The sequence below is a fragment of the Zootermopsis nevadensis genome, unplaced genomic scaffold (assembly GCF_977971745.1).
Source record: "Zootermopsis nevadensis isolate Lab colony 2312 unplaced genomic scaffold, Znev_1.0 Znev_ptg000001l, whole genome shotgun sequence".
In the NCBI taxonomy this organism is placed as follows: domain Eukaryota; kingdom Metazoa; phylum Arthropoda; class Insecta; order Blattodea; family Termopsidae; genus Zootermopsis; species Zootermopsis nevadensis.
Window position 1 is genome coordinate 10,341,666 of NW_028259133.1, and position 15,204 is coordinate 10,356,869.

Here is a 15,204-nt window from a genome sequence, read left to right on the forward strand (position 1 = left end):
TCATCGTCCACTGAGTATAAGAACAGGGAAAGTAAAATACTTGTACGAGAAATAAAGGAAATAATTATATGTTGAATTTAACACTTCAAAATTCTTTGCCGTGTGAAGCTTAAAGATTCAGTAACTATATTTTCCTCAGAGTGTGTTTGTGAGTTTCGTAAGATTCTCAGAATAAATAGCGATTATTTCCCTCACCATCATTAATAAACAACCGATATTTGTTATAGAGAAACGTTGCCCTCTTTGAGGTAGAAAGTGAATTTTGAACATTATTTAAATAAGCATTACATGACGAATCAGCTGATTTCTAATTACAATAAAACCTGATAGACGTAAAGTAATAGAAACCTATGAATCAGTACAGCAAATAAATCTATTGGTCTATTATTTTTAAAACTGTTTCAAAATAAATACTGTTCATATGTAACTGAACCAAAGCAATGTAAGTTCTGAATATTTTAGTAGTTAAACTTCTGGGGTATTCCTGAGGACACAGTCCACACGCGTTCGCTGCATCAAGTCAAGAACCTGAGGAAATGCAGACGACCAGAGACAAGAGCCCGAAATGCATGGGACTACGAAAGAAGTTCACAGTTCATGGTTAGCTTAACTTCTACGTTTAGTTTACTGGTAAATATATGACTGCATGAAACGTATCCTGATTGTCTGTTATACTTTAAAGTATTAAGTATAGCTTACGGCTAACAACATGGCCGGATGACAGGAACAGGACAGCAATTACGATAAGACCGGGACAGGAAAGCAAACAAGAGAAAGGAGACGACAGTGCCAGCAGAATATAAAGCCGAAAATGAAGACTTGACGGAAGTGTGTAGACGTAAGACAGACAGTTCATCGGTGGATGAGTTCCATAAATCCTGCATCAAGTATACACAGCGAGTAATCAGTAAGAAGTCCGTACGATAACTCCTAACTGATTTTCAAGAACTGTTTAACAGACATCCAGCAACCAAACTGACAAAAATCAAATGGGAAACTGTTTTCAGCCGTCAGCGTGAAGGACAGGACACCCTCTGGACGATCATACACGCGTGGGGAACTATGTCACGAAGCTGGTGTGCCTCTGTTACGCTCGTCAAAGAGGTCTCGTCGCAAATGATCGTCAGAAATTTGGATACCTGAGGCGACGATGCATGTCGAAAATCTTTCTTGAAAAAACTATGTGACAGTACCATGAAACGGAGGCCATATGCTCATGGCTACTCTCTGCTCATTGGTGTATTCAGACAGATCTCGTCTTCAAAAATCTTAAAAATTAAACTAAACACATAAAACCAGTTATTACGTATTACTTATAGCGGCTTTTGTCATAAGCAATACGCAAGTTATAGAAAATTTTGACGCAGTCTGTAGATTGATTTTAGTCCTTCAAAGGTTGGAATGGCAGAAATGTAATTATTTCTTGTTTCCAATTATACTGAGCGTCAGAAAAAAGTTATATAATGTGTGTCCCTTCAAGCGATCTAAATTTGCAATGAACCAGTAATATCCTCTTTAGTTAATAGGGACACGAGTGGCGACTGGGTGGGCTCGTGTTTGGTCGCCTGTGTTCAGAGGCACATCCTTCTTTTGTGGGACAGGGATGCTGCTGCAACAGGTGGGTCGTATATAGCGACAGTACACCAGCATCGCAAATCATAATTTGCTGCCGGGAAGAAGCAGTGCAGACGCGAGACTGCGAAAGCGAGACAAATGATGCACGTGAAAGTAAGGCAGGAAAGAATAAACAAAGAGGAAAGCAAAAAATAAATTTTAGCAAATAAAATATGTGGCATGTAAGCAAATATGATTTTGCTGGAGCAAAATTGTAAGAGTACTGTTTTAGCAATAATACTTATCTGTAGTATTCAATCGTATTTTTGCTGAATTGATACAGAGGGCAACTTTTAGTGTTTCTCTTGTAATATTTTTGGGTTTCTTCATTACGCCTATATGGCAGGTCTAGACAATAGATGTTTCTTAAGTTCCTATTTACTTAAGTGGGAAAAAGTGATAAGGAAGGTGAAGAAAGCGTACAGTATTCTGATTCGAAAGCCTGAAGTAAGAGACAACACAGAAGATCGAACTGCAAATTGAAGCTTAGGAAAATATGCTTAAATGCCGTGGATTGGATTTACTAGGGAAATAATAAGGTCCTATTTCGGGTTCTTATAAACACGGTAAATTAATTTTATGGTTCCGTAGAAGGTTGGGAATTTCTTGACTATTTTAAAAATCTCTTAACAAACGACAGATGAAATTAAAATTTAAAATGTAGTAATAAAATATATAATTGTCTTTTGTTTCTATCAGTAACAATTCTAGTATGGTATCGAATTGCGTCTTAATGATCCAGTTGCTTTGAAACCAGACTGTACTTTAGAAATACCCCTGTCCCTCTCATTCTGTTTACAAACAACATAGTTACCATATTACTCTAACCACTGGACCGCGTTTTGCTTTGCCGATTATGGTCATAAATATTAGTATGAGAATAAAAAACATTCGCCATCTTTTAGTTATACTTACTCCGAATTTCTGCGGATTAATCATCACAATTTACCTAATTGCATAGCGCTGACTCCTTCGTAAATCAGTAATCTCTCAAATGGACAAAAAGTTGTCAGTGGAACCACGGTTCCGGAGAATTTGACGTAAATACGTCTATACGGAAAGGAAGTTTATATATTGGCTTTATTCTAAATATTTCCTTTATACATGCTATACAATTGAGATAAATTTGTTTAAGACATTGCTTAATCACTTGAATTAATTACACTTAAAATGGGTCTGTGGTAGCTGAATGTAATGTTAAGTAATGTAATGTAAATGAAATGTAATGTAATGTAAGGTAAGGTAAGGTAAGGTAATGTAAGGTAAGGTAAGGTAAGGTAATGTAATGAAATGTTTTATGGGTAACAACAATGCTAAGTAAACAGACGACGTTCCCTAGGTAACCATTGTTACACTTTTTCGTTCCCCTTTTTCGTTTCCCTTTTTCCTTCCACTTTTTTGCCGAATGACCCTTCCATATAGACGCATTTACGTCAAAAAACACCTATCTTTATGAAATCCGAATTATATTTCCTTAAAATCCATTTCAGTATTATTGTCATATCTATACCTAGTTCTTCCAAGTGGTCTCTTTCCTTCAGGTTTTCCGACTGAAATATATTGACAAAGTGTCTTGCTGAGACTTGAATGATCAGGGACTGATTTCCGACACATCCAAAACGGCTCTGGGGTCTACTCACCATTCTATTCCGTGGGTGTTAGAGACTTTCGCCCCTTGTGTAGATTGACTGCACAGTGAATCTGATTGCTCACATCTATCAAGAATCGTTGGATGTGTGACTTCAATCTTTGCATGCGCCTTAATACTGGGAAAATTACACTCAGACAGGACTTTACATTTTGCCATATCCTTCTATACATTCAATGTTTTCTTAAAAATATAGTAATAAAACAAACACAAATATTTTAAGCAGTTCTTGGTCTTATTAATGTGGAACAAAAAGCCAAGACGCCATACTTCGGTTTCTCGCCATTTCTTTACTACTTACATAAATCCACTTTTCCATCAAATACCATTTAAACAAATGTCTATGTTGTCTGCAGTGATAAATTAAACATTAAGAAGCAACACACGTGACAATGCTACATTATAATAATGGGTGTGTCTGTGCTAGAATTTTGAAGGCAAAAGTAGTTGCCTCTTAAAATATACCTTTCTTTCTGTGGTACAGCAGTTGTTGAAAGAACCACATCTTTCATCGTTTTTCCTTTCAAAATACTTTGAATTTCAACTTCGTGTCATTCGAATGACTAATTTGTCTTGTAAATTGGCGGTCGGGTCTAACAAAGACTTCCTTAATCTTCACCCTCCGCTCCTTAAATAATAATCATTTTATAGAACCTTAAAAGCTTCCCCTTCTTACACTTTGAATAATTTCTGCCGTTGAGGGTGGTTCCACCATACAACTTGACATTAACTTTATAATTGTAGTTTATCGTCACAGAAATTTACATGGTGCCTTCAATACACGTCATTACTTCGAACTGCTTTGCCACCAAGTGACGACTACACCCAATCAAATGCCTTGTTTCCAGATTTTCAGTTTCAAAATTTCCATTGCCGTTATGATGAGCAGGGTAGCTCAGTCAGTTTCGTGACTGACTGCGGTCTACGCGATCGGGGTTCGGTCTCCGACAGAGGTAAAGGATTTTCTTCTAACTTTTGCGTCCACCCAGCCTCCTGTCCAATGGGTACTATTCTACGTATGCTGCGAAGTCGTGAGGACTCGTCGGTAGAAACCAATATTTCGGTAAAACGTACTGTCTCCATCTTCAGAGCTGAATCTTGGTGTATAACTACGAGTCCATACAGTATCACAACCGAGAGGAACAACATTGACATATCCACCGCCATGATAGTTTCAAATTTCCTAGGAAGTAAGTCAGCTTTTGCTGATTAGAACGAAAGTACACATTTATTTCTCTGTCATCCTGAAAGTTTAATAAACTGATATTACAGTATTGTGACGATGAATCTAAGCGAACTATTTCCTGCATAGAAATAGTTTAGGCTTCACCATGTTATCACTTTCATTATACACCCAGCCATTAAATCACAGAAGTAATAAACAAAGTAGGATCTGTAAAGAATCTAACTTTTGTGTCAGTTGTTTTTAACTGCCGGTAACTGGAAGAGAAAAATATTCCTTTTCCAGTTAATTCTTCCCATAATTGAAGAAACAAATAAAAATGGTTCATGGAATAGTGCATATTAGAACGACTTGTTATAAAAATTGTTTGATACAAAGTAGTGCAAGATCGGTTTTCAACATAAATATGGTTTGAAAAACGGAAAAGCTTGATAGTCGAGAGTGAAAGACAGAGAAATCGTTTGAAGAAGAAGGGCTGGGTGAGTGCATGGAAATTTGTCACTGTCGCCCTACACCCAGCAACGATCACATAGTCCGTCACTGCGAGCAAAGAAACTGCAGCCCATATAAGAACATTTCAAACAGAAAAGTTGTGTGTTTGTTTCGCATAAGGAGGAAAAGTAGAAGGGGAAGAAGTAAAACTAAAGAAAATTACTTTTCTTTATGTTATTTCTAGAAGAGAGTATTTATGACGACCAAGCTTCCATTCTGAAGATTATAAAGTTTATAGGACTGAAAAAGTCACAAATTTTGTGTAGATAAAAGACGTAAGACAAAGAGATATGTAAGTGTGATGCTTACGTTTCCAGCTGAAAATTCTTTGTTTCCACACTAGAACTCAGAATATGATTGCATAACAGCTATTTATTTTCTGTACAAAACGTGTTAATATACATTAGTCATGTTAAACGTTCTTAAACGGAAAAGGTAAACATTAAAATTTGATACCTTTACGTGATTTTTAGAACTAAAAGGAAAAAACTGTGTTCTACTTTGGAATACACGTTTGTCAAAATTTCAGCACTACAAGCTGATTCGCCTCTATATCCATTTACATAATAAGATACACACAAAATTTATAGTGTTACATTAATGTCTCATACAAATCTATGTCATCCTACCCATTAGAAACAGCTTAATTTCCAAAAGTAAAATATGGTTTTAAGGAAGAACAGCTTTAGTTTATTCATTCAATTTGGGACTATTTAAGAAAGGTGAAAAAATGAATTATGTTTTCAGAATACCTTGATAGTGCATAAATATTAAATATTCTCTGTTCTAATTATTATCTATAGTTATTATAAAATTCATAAAATTGTTGTAAAACTAAATAATTTTGATTATTTGAACAGCTTTGTAATTCTTACTTGGTTTAACACACAAAGGATTCAAATTTTATTCTAGGCGTCCCTGAAATATCCAATCATCAGCATCCATCAGATAAAGCTAATTCTAAACTCCTTGAACTTTTTATCTCTTGCCACTATCCCTCGTTTCTGAAGAGCCATTCAATTGATGGACAACTGTAAAGAATTAAGATGGTTGGAACAGACATCCCTTCTGCAGTGGCGAAGCGTCATACATCTGAAGTGTACGTATCATTTCAACTGGTAAATATCAATCATAGCCAAGTAATTTTTCTAGTCTACTACTTCCATATTATGGTAGATCGAAAAAATTACATAAGTTATTTATAATATATTATTTAAACAGAATATTTTGTTTCACGAAAATTTGAAGATCGCGTCAAATTCCGAGCTTTTTTATTAACGATGTTGAACATGGAAGTACGTAAAAATGTACTTAAAACTGTATTAAACTCTTAACAGGATACTCGTATTTTGAAATATAAGTCAACATCCACAAATTATAAATACAAACTACTGAAATCTTACTGCAAATTTAGACTTAGCGAACTTTTATAAAACATAAGTTCAATTCCAAAGCAATTTAAGAATACAAGAACAAGTCTCTTACATGTAATAATACATTTATAAAATTACATCATTTTTTCTGACGATTGAAATTCAACATTTTTCTGTGCCACAAACTATTCATACTACTCTAAGTGAAAGATTATGGATCATTTTTGCATGTAGTCACAAATCAGGATGACGCCGTGAAATATAACTACTAATTTAAAAACAGCGATTTATATTGACATATAATTAAGTGGTTAATAGCAAGAACAACCAATAAGACTACATTAGGTACGTGGTAATACACTTCTTCAGTGGTCGGGGCGAATCTGTGCTGTCTACGTCCGTTAGAAATTAAAGGCCAACGGATCAGAAGGGTGGGAGAATAGATGCCAAGGAAGCATGTACTATTCCCATTTTTATATTATTTCCCACTGACAGTTCATTTTAGTTCTCTGTCTCAGCATGTAGCCGACATATTTGTTTCGCGTAGTATATGTTATTGCTTTTCATATATGCACAATAAACTGACGTAGGCGAAACGCAGAATTTGGTGTTACATGCCCGTTCATTTAAGGGGAGTTCCGAGATTTGATGTGGTTTTCCTCAGTCTTTCAAATGAAATGCCTGAATAGCGCCTTAAATTAAGCTACGCTTAGTTACTTTTACAGTTAATTAACTAATTCCATTCAACTGAGTTCTTCTTGAGAAACTAACAGTAGTCTACAATCGGCTAGTAAATAAATTCCCTACCTATTATAGAACCCAAATATTTATTACCATGTTCACAAAAATCCGCGACTGGAGCATATTTTAAAACAGATTTATTCAATTGACAGCCTACCTCATTTCCCTAATGCCCATATTGACAGTATCCGCCCACCTATGCCTAGATATTAAAATTGTTCCTTTTTTCTCCAATAAAAATTTTGGAAGTATTTCTCTTCAGGCTGTACGAGTCTCATCCTTCTTGATTTGATTACCCTAATAACATATGGTAAGGAGTATAATTCATGAAACTTCTCAGTGCATTTTCCCCACAGTCCTGCTACTTAACCCATGCCACCACGTTTTCAAACCATATCCGTTCCAGGTTATTAATCATAAATAGTCTAACATTCGACTCTGTGTGGTCAGAGATGCTGACAATGACATTAAATAAACCACAAATAAATATGTTCAAGGTAAATAAGTCAACTTTTCTCACTCTTAAAAGTTTAACGAATGCAAGATTTTCAAAATTATCAGTCTTTCTGACAGTGGTTTATTTTTACGGAATAAGAAATAATAAGGCGCTACCTTTTTATTACAGAATTGTTGGAACTGAGTGGGGATGGTGAATTCAAATATCAGTTTTAGTACGTGGATCTGTTGCTGTGTAGAAGATGCACAAAAACGTCACAAAGTGTAAATATTCGAGACAGTTGTAACACGAAATGACCTTGGTAGGAAATATGGTACTGAGGTACATCGTTCTGATCGAGAATGTTGGAAATCTTAAGAAATCGGCATGAATATTTCACTAAAATAAGGGATGTCAATATAAAATATGACTAACTGAAACGAAAACATTTGTGCATTTAAAAATATCTTACATTTCGCCACTGGAAAAGAAGCGTGTTATATAGAGAGATGGAGAAACGTTCTAAAATTGGTTACAGAATAGAAATGAGTCGGAGAGTATTGGTGGGTGGCCGGAGGGTTAGTCCTGATTGAAAGAAGGGCATTTCGGTTGCGAGAATCAGTAAGGCGGGGGTGAGTAGGTCGAATTTTTTAAGGAGAATCACTCCTGTTGGAAGAATGAAACTTGGAATACGGATATGTACAAGGGAAGAGTGAAAAGGGAGATGGTTTTGGAGATGGTGGAATTCTACGTGTTTAGCTGCTCATTTTTCACTAGTTGAGGCGGGTAAACCCTCCTCCCCGTCCTCGACTTCTCTTTCTCATCCCCTTTAAAGGGAGTATGAGTTGAGTCGAGGAGACGAAAAACTAATCAATAATCAATTTATCAGAAGAAAATCAACTTTGAGGCTGAGTCTCTTACCAGAAGAACTGATTTCTTTGCGTCTAGAAGTAGGAAAACTGCTCCACTCTTATTATTTACTTTTCAGCACCTTCTTAATCTCACGTTCTGTCCCTTATCCGCATGTTGTCTTGGGCATATAAGTCTTTCGTCTTTCAAGGGTACGCCTTCAAATATGAATCTGAATTGAAGCATTACTTCACATAACTGCCATTTTAAACTCTTCATATTCATATCCTTTAATACTTATTCTGAAAGAGATATCACGTCGTAAAAGTGTTTTCAGTTATGTACAGACTTATGTGTAATTTTGTTACGGTGTAACTAAACCCACTGAGCAGGCTCTTTCTTAAAACGCTGGTAGTCACTCAGCAGGTTAAGAAATTTACAAATTTTCATGTGCTCTTAACATGAATGTTCTTTCCTGTGTTTATAAAACCCTGCCCAGAACCAAAAGACTGTAGTGCACCCACGCACAGAGTAATCCTTTAAGATTTATTTTAATATTATCCCCTCATCGACACTCAACTCCTTGAACTTTGCACGACCTCCTCATCGTCTATGTACTGCCCAGAGCAGTGATCGCTCCGATGTGGAGGCAGTAAGCACCTCTGAAACGTTTGTCAATTTTTTCAAGAGCATAGCATTCCGAAAGGTAAGCCAACTTATTTCACGCCAATTTGAAACAATGCGTAAAACTATAGTTTTGTCTGTTTTAGTCTTTACTAACAATGCGGAAATATGAACGTTTCAATTGAATAGTTTCAAGCCACCCATGAATTTAATCTACTCTCAAATACATGAATGTAATGACACTGTTCTATCGTACCCCAAAAAATCGAGCTGCTATGTCTTTCGAGGACTTGTTAGCTACATTTATGTTATTTTCTTTATTTTATGAAGAAGATTTCAATTTGTCTAGATTAATTCCTTCATGTTAATCCTTCTCATATAAAACGCAGTATATGTGAATTTTTGCCTTATTGGAGATTCAGAAAATAAAAAAAAAATTCTGCAGTAGTCTATGGTGGTTTTCTGAGTTTTGAAGCCGCGTGGTCCGTAAGTACCAACGTTCTGATGAAACATACCGCCTCTATCTTTAAGGTTGAAATGTTAGTTCTCACTTATATGTTCATATGTTGTCATAAGCCAGAAATTTCACCACTGTAAGAACCTTAAATCTTATTTAGCTGTACCTGTGTTTCAGTCCTCAACACATTTATCAGAACAGTTTTGAAGCAGAAAATTTTAATTTGAAAATTCTTTGCTATTTCCGTCCTCCTGTATGCTAACTCCGTTTCGGAATTATGTAGCATGTCACCTATTTGAATAGCATCCTTACACCACACAGCCTTGTTTTCCGCATAACTGCAGGTTCTCTCCTTGCGAAATGTCGACATGCAGACAGACAGTTGGGTGAAGACAGGAGTGAAAGGCTGCACCAGGGTAGGGTTAGCTCAAAGAGAAAGTGAGACAAGAGCTTTGGGAAGGGGTGCAATGGAATTTCGGCCATAAATCTCACGTGACGGGCAGGTTGTGTGGTACCAGTACAGTAGCTGTACATTGCATTACGTACCTCGCACTGACAGACAGAAGAAGGGGTTGGGTGCAGGTATATTGAAATTGAAGTCTGTCACTCATCCACAACATACAGGACTGAAACACCTCCACATTAGATGTAGGAAGTTCTATTTCGTGTTTTGTACTTAGCTGCTAAAATGCTCATGTTACGTAGTGGTTTGTGCAAAGCCTTAACGATGGTCCCAATCTTTAAGCTTGAAAGAAATAAACAGTGAAAACTAGTCAGAACGACTTTGTTGAAATTCTTTAGTACAATCAATTTTACCAGAATAACATTTTATATTTAAATAAAAAAACTGCAGTAAATAAATATAGAACTGATGATGGATATTTAGTAGCCGAAACATGTACTCAGAGTCTAAACAACACGACAGATACTACACATTAGAGAAATTACCAAACTAGTACAATGCATTACCGTCTCGCTTACCGGTTAAAATTTGACGTCACTTATGCTACCATAACTTCTGTAACAATAAATTTTTTTTATTTCTGTCTCCCGTCTGAAAACCTGAACACAAAAATATGCATAATTATGATTTTAGCTCTTATTTTATATATGTGTGAAATTTGGTCCATCACATTAAGGGAAACAGGCTTACTTCATATTAAGGGCCTTTGACATCAAAATTATGAGATGAATGTTTGGATTTTTGATAAAAGGGGATAACAGAATGATTTAGAAAATGACATAGATATTCATAACTTGTATCCTGTATCAAATATTATTATGGCGATCAAATCTAAGAAGATGAGATGAGAAGGGCATGTAGCAAGCATGGTATATATATATATATATATATATATATATATATATATATATATATATATATACAGAGTGATTAAAAAGGTTAGGGCCAAACTGAAGGAGCGTATAGAGGGACTCAGAGAGAATAACTTTCGAATAGGAATCCATGTCCTCCGAAGTTATCCTGAGTCAGTCGAGGCCATTGAAGGTAGGGATGTCTGATGATCGTACTTTGCTATTCTACTACTAACTTAATTTTGTTTTTTTATTAATGTACAAGGATTACATTAGCAATCTTACAAACCAAATTATTTCAGCGGTATGTTATCAGACTTCCCTACCTCCAATGGCCTCAACTGACTCAGGATAACTTCGGAGGACATGGATTCCTTTTCGAATGTTGTTTTCTCTGAGTCCCTCTATACGCTCCTTCAGTTTGGCCCTAAACTTTTGAATCACTCTGTATATAAATATTTGTATGTTTGTATATATATATATATGTGTATATATATATATATATATATATATATATATATATATCATATAAACTTTTAGCCAGAAAACCTGAAGAAAAGAAACCATTTGAGAAAAATTCGTTTCTAGACTGTGGGCGAAAAATATTTTTAAAACAAGATTTTTAAGAAACTGGTTGCGAGGACATCGCATTTATAAGTTGTTTTCTACAAAAGGTGAGATATTTCTTTGCAAACTTGGTAACTATTAGCTTCTCCAGAAGGAGTCTGCTTCGTGACACCAGCTACTTGTTTAATTAATCTAATAAATATTTTCTTTAACAATATTTTGTAGGGTGTTCCGGACCTCCCCTATAAAACACACAAAATTCGGTCTTATAATTCACAAGCTTTAATATAAATTAAGTTAATTACTACTTATTCATAAGACGCAACAAATAGTAAGTATATGTCGGACAGTATCGTATTCTTTAAAACACACGATAAATGCGTACCTGCTTTTGTCAGCGAAATAAGATACACCTGGGAATTTCGATGCATTATATTGAAGTAAAAGAGATTGGTGAGAATGAAGACGAAGAGAGTCATCAAAACACATCAGAAAAACGGAAAGAAAATATATAAAAAAAAGAGAAGCCGTCAAATAGCGGTACGGACCAAGGAAAGCAGACAGACAGGCAACGGATGGATGGATGGATGTTGGATTCTTTGACGTCAACGCCCGCGGAAATACGTCATCCATCATGGCCACCACGGCTGTGGTGAATTTTTATATATTAAGAGCAACTTCCCCATCCCCAGAAACCCCACACTACAACTCTCTTCTTTACCCAGGAAACTTCTCCACTCAACTTTGGGGCCAATTCGTTCGTAGTAAACAAAGTTCGTCTAACTATACAGATCGAAAAGATCAGAAGATTGGCGAAAACACGGTCCTTTGTCAGTTAATTATTTACAGCGAAGTCAGAATAGTAATCATAATTTGAACCGCCGATTTGTTACAGGTTAATTTGTTACCACCACTAACCTAGACAAAAAGAAACAATTTAGGAAACGTACGCAGACGTAGCATTTCTTATGTTATCGCCAGAATATTACCTTTAAACTCTGTAAATGGCCAGTGAATTGCTAGTTTGAGAATTCCTCTCCCAGTTCCCGCGTGTAGGTGTTCATACAAAGTACACGCTTTTGTAGAAATGCAATGTGTCGACAAATTTTAGTGTAAGTCCACAATATAAGACATTGTGAAAATTTGTTTACCTCTCCTCGACTTTGACTTTGGACAGGCAGATGGAAAGACAGAAATGGTGTAGCTAATAGATGCAATTTTGCGACCTTTAGTTGCAAACACGCCAAAGATCTCAGTTTGGCTAAAGAATGTTCCTGAATGACACTTAAATGAACAGATTGCTCATTTATATAACCTATCTACGTTTAGACGCTCACATGGAGAGGCAAATTAGTTTAACTTAAAATTGTAAACCAGCGTGTTATTATTTTCATCATAACGGCAGGCTTTTGAGTTAGTGTATAGAAAACATACAGTATCTGTAACTGCATGAATTGTCAAAAATGGTATAATGTAACATTTTTAAAACAGGAACGTGAATGAGTTTAAGAGCAATTGCTTCGGTGTCTACTTGGCTAAGGAGCAGACCTAACTGTTACCTATATCACAGATTTAAGATGTATATTATATAAATTTAAAATGACTTTTATACGAATAACATTCATGAGTTTTTCTCCTTGTAACCTCTCCGGTACCGGCCCTGGGGCCTACAGTTCCCATTTAATGGGCAGAGAAAAATCTTTCTCTGCGAAAAAAGTGATCTGAGTGTCAATTTGATCATATTCCATTTTTAACGAGATTACGAATTAGTGGAGCTACTCGTCCATTTACCAGTCAGCCTAAATGTCCATATAGCTGTGAAGGGGTTTCACATTGTACAGATTGACGGGTGTAATTATATTTTTCATTTGTGTCAAGAATTGTACGAAAAGGCAGAAAATTAAATTTTGCAAGCGAATTTCTAATGGAGACTTCGTTACAAATGTAGACGCTATGCAGAACTTTATGAAGTGCAATGTACTCTAATAGAGGATGCAGTGTTTTATCCGCGTAATTGCTCTAATAGAAATACGTCAACATGATCTACTGAAGTTATGGGCCTACATTATCGCATAAAATAAATTTCTCAATAGCATGAGTTAATATATTCCTAAGATGAAAGATGTAAAATTGTGGACGTCATATACGTTGCGGAAACCGTACTCTAAAATCATGATAGGGGAAGAGATGAAAGCGAACTTAAAAAAGAAAGAACGGCTAAAACAGAAATTACAATATGAAAGAAGAATATCAAAATAAAATAATCATGATGTGGAGGAAATGACGAGATGTTGACGTAGATAAGTGGCATCTAGCGGAAACACATTAGACGCCAGAGAAATGCGATGTGGCTGAACAAAGAGATTAGGGGGAGATGAAGAATTCTCGGTGATGCTTAAATGGCGTCGGATCAAAACAATGTTTCAAAACTAGTAATGTCATTTAAATTTTTCATCTTAAATTCCAGTCTAGATAAAAATGTGTTAATTGACTAAAATAAAATGAAAATGATCTTAATTCCTTTTCCTGGTTTTAATTTCGTCCGATAGTGGAGCTTTCGTAAGGGATAAAGCGCGGCCTGGCTGTAGGAGCTGTTCAACCTCTCCCCCTGAGCGCCTACATGGCGCGTAGCGGGATAGCTCTACTTATTAGCGGAGTTTTCGTTGATGGTGAACCCTTGCATTCTGCAGATCTCTGGCTGAATGAGCTAAGGAATGAGTTTACCTGATTGTGTCTCATACTTCTTTACTGGGTTATTTTACAGGGTTTGTTAGTTTATTAAATGTAGTATGCGAAGCCAGTCCTGCTTATTTAAAGTTATAAATTAGTTGCCGTTTAAAACCTGACGTCTATCTCGGATTTTTTACAAGATAACGTTTCTGAAATTGCTACTAAAGAATTAAAAAACGATGCATGTGATTTCCCATAGCCTTATACATCTGTAACTATATTGTTTGAAGAAGTTCTTTTAACAGCATAATCCGTATTAAATAAGATGAGGTGACAATGAGTAATGAGTTGTAGGGCCTAAGACTTTTGAACACGTTCGTGGCCTATTTCATCTTGCAGACAGTATCAGGAATACCTTGCTGGTCACACTCTGTCTTATAAGAACTAAATTCATTGAACAAGTCCTCCACGAAAAACTTATTTTTCTTAGTTGGTCAAGATATTTCCGTTCTTTTATGAAATTCGGAGTTGTATTACCGTTTTCACTAGAGCCCGCCTCCGGTCGCTGTGTTAATCCAAATAAATTTAGACCTACTTAAAACCTTCCATCAATATCTCCACATGATCTATTTCAATATCATCCTCCCACATTCTTGTAGATCGTACAGGTAATGTTTTTTCTTGCAGGGTTTCTAAGTAGAATTTTGTACAGAGTTCTCATCTGTCTTTCAAGCTACATGCCTACCCATCTCATCCTCCTTAAGGTCTCTCCGATCATATTTCCCGACAAAATTTGTGTATGCATTTCTCGTGTACACCAAGCATGTTACATGTCTCGCCCACCGGGTTGACTACTTCTTGTACGATCACCAAAGAATAACAGATGTCTGGTTCCTTTTTAATTTAATATTTTGCTTATGTTACAACTTAGAGGATCCAGGCGACGTGCCTTTATGTAGGCATTAGGTCTTACATTGCTACTGCTGGACTACTCGTGGCTTGTTTAAAAGTATAATAAAGTATTTTCTTGTAATAAAATATTTAAAAGCAGGAGTAATTCTGGTCTGGTCAATGTTAGTGACTCGATTTTGTATCATCCGAACACAAGCATCTGCTACGTTACGCCGCTGGGTGTTAGTGACAAACCAAACGTGATTTTCCAGAGCACAAAAGTGCAAGCCTTCCCGCTGCAAGCATCAACATATCGGTATTCCCAGGTACTCAAATTACTGGTAA

At 36.0% G+C, this 15,204-nt stretch overlaps 1 long non-coding RNA gene across 3 annotated transcripts in view; it reads right to left on the minus strand.

Annotated features, from left to right (window-relative positions):
* The window catches only part of LOC110829915 (uncharacterized), a 588,956-nt gene that overhangs the window by 378,109 nt on the left and 195,643 nt on the right, over window positions 1–15,204 (minus strand). The gene's annotated exons all lie outside the window — the stretch shown is intronic.